The sequence below is a fragment of the Myotis brandtii genome, unplaced genomic scaffold (genome assembly GCF_000412655.1).
Source record: "Myotis brandtii unplaced genomic scaffold, ASM41265v1 scaffold82, whole genome shotgun sequence".
NCBI lineage: Eukaryota > Metazoa > Chordata > Mammalia > Chiroptera > Vespertilionidae > Myotis > Myotis brandtii.
The window spans coordinates 5,094,483-5,097,217 of NW_005371324.1; the positions used below are offsets into that span (position 1 = coordinate 5,094,483).

Below are 2,735 nucleotides of genomic sequence, written 5' to 3' on the forward strand. Positions count from 1 at the left end.
CAGCTTGCGAGTGGGGATCTCCGTGTGGCGCGCAACTAACAAGCGATTTAAAAATGGGTGATGTTGAGAAGGGCAAGAAGATTTTTGTTCAGAAATGTGCCCAGTGCCATACTGTGGAAAAGGGAAGTAAGCACAAGACTGGGCCAAATCTCCATGGTCTCTTTGGGTGAAAGACAGGTCAGGCCCCTAAGATTTTCTTACCCAGATGCCAACAAGAAGAAAGGTATCACCTGGGGTGAGGCTACACTGATGGAGTATTTGGAGAAACCCAAGAAGTACATCCCTGGAACAAAAATGATCTTCACTGGCATTAAGAGTGCAGAAAGGGCAGACTTGAGAGCTTATCTCAAAAAAGCTACTAATGAGTAATATTTGGCCACTGCTTTATTTAGTACAAATGTCTCATGACTTTTTTTTATGTGTGCCATATGTAAATTGATCTCATACACCAGAATTCAGATCATGAATGGCTAACAGAGCATTTCTTTTGGGCAGTTTTATTTAAATGAGATGAGCTTGTGGCTAAATGAATACAGTCAGCTTTTTGAGCTTTGATGATAATTTCGGTTCAGCAAGTGCTGTCACTGTCCTCCCTTCTAACAATGTGGTGGGACTTGATTCCTAGTGTTCAACTTTTCACAGAGGTGGCGAGTGCCATCTCAGAACTGTAGGAGACTGGCTTACATTTAGATTTATATGACTGGTTGTGTTATTATGTTTAAATTCTGAGGAAACCCCTTCACTGTCTCTTAGACCTGCAAGACTAGCTTGTGTTTCAGGCCCGGTGCATGACATTCATGCACTGGGTGGGGGGGTCCTTCAGCCTGACCTGCACCCTTTTGCATTCTGGGACCCCTCAGGGGATATCTGACTGCCAGCTTAGGCCTGCTCCCCGTGCTGCTGCCTCTCCCGCCACTGCCCCTGTGCTTGCCAGCTGTGAACCTGGCTCACAACTTCTGGCTGAGCGGTGCTCCCCTTGTGGGAGTGCACCGACAACCAGGGGGCAGCTCCTGCGTTTAACGTCTGCCCCCTGGTGGTCAGTGCACATCATAGCAATCAGTCATTCTACCATTTGGTCAATTTGCATATTAGGGTTTTATTATATAGGAGGATATTTTCACTTCCTAAAAATTATATAGGATATTTTCACTTCCTAAAAATCCTTTTCTGCTCCACCTATTTATTTCACCCCTTTCTCAATCCCTTGGCAACCACTGATCTTTTTACTGTTTTAGAATTTTGCCTTTCTCAGAATTTCTTCTAATTGGAATCACAATATGTAGCTGTTTCAGATTGGCTTCTTTCTCTTAATAATATAGACGTAAGTTTCCTTCAAGTCTTTCCCTGGCTCAGTAGCTCATTTATTTCAGGGCCGAATAATATCCCATTGTCTGGTGTACAACAATTTGTTTATCTATTCATCTACTAAAATGCATCTTGGTTGCTCCCAAGCTTTGGCAATTATGAATAAAGCTGCTATAAATATCCATGTGTAGGTTTTTGTGTGAACATAGATTACAACTCCTTTGGGCAACTATCAAGGAGCACAATCGCTGGGTCATATGATAAGAGTATGTTTAGCCCTAGCCGGTTTGGCTCAGTAGATAGAGTGTCGGCCTATGGATTGAAGGGTTCCAGGGTCAATTTCCGGTCAGGGCACATGCCTGGGTTGTGGACTCCATCCCCAATAGAGGGTGTGCAGGAGTCAGCTGATCCATGATTCTCTCTCATCATTGATGTTTCTATCTCTCTCTCCCTCTCCCTTCCTCTCTGAAATCAATAAAAATATATTTAAAATAAAATAAAATAATATAGCTGCAGTCTTTACTTAGAGAGCAGGACGTCCAGCTTGCGAGTGGGGATCTCCGTGTGGCGCGCAACTAACAAGCGATTTAAAAATGGGTGATGTTGAGAAGGGCAAGAAGATTTTTGTTCAGAAATGTGCCCAGTGCCATACTGTGGAAAAGGGAAGTAAGCACAAGACTGGGCCAAATCTCCATGGTCTCTTTGGGTGAAAGACAGGTCAGGCCCCTAAGATTTTCTTACCCAGATGCCAACAAGAAGAAAGGTATCACCTGGGGTGAGGCTACACTGATGGAGTATTTGGAGAAACCCAAGAAGTACATCCCTGGAACAAAAATGATCTTCACTGGCATTAAGAGTGCAGAAAGGGCAGACTTGAGAGCTTATCTCAAAAAAGCTACTAATGAGTAATATTTGGCCACTGCCTTATTTAGTACAAATGTCTCATGACTTTTTTTTATGTGTGCCATATGTAAATTGATCTCATACACCAGAATTCAGATCATGAATGGCTAACAGAGCATTTCTTTTGGGCAGTTTTATTTAAATGAGATGAGCTTGTGGCTAAATGAATACAGTCAGCTTTTTGAGCTTTGATGATAATTTCGGTTCAGCATGTGCTGTCACTGTCCTCCCTTCTAACAATGTGGTGGGACTTGATTCCTAGTGTTCAACTTTTCACAGAGGTGGCAAGTGCCATCTCAGAACTGTAGGAGACTGGCTTACATTTAGATTTATATGACTGGTGTATTAATATGTTTAAATTCTGAGGAAATCTCTTCACTGCCTCTTAGACCTGCTTGTGTTTCAAGCAAGACTTGCTTGTGTTTCAGGTTGTGTTCATTAGCCTGTTAAAGGGAAGGGCTGCAGATAAGCTGGCAGTGACCATTTTATCTCGTTGATCCCAACTATGCCCATTTAATAAAATTCCC

At 42.7% G+C, this 2,735-nt stretch overlaps 2 pseudogenes; both read left to right on the top strand.

Moving 5' to 3' along the window:
* On the top strand, positions 1-369 carry LOC102249214 (annotated as a pseudogene).
* A 1,476-nt stretch (positions 370-1,845) lies between these two features.
* Positions 1,846-2,330, top strand: LOC102249507 (annotated as a pseudogene).
* Positions 2,331-2,735: the final 405 nt, after the last annotated feature.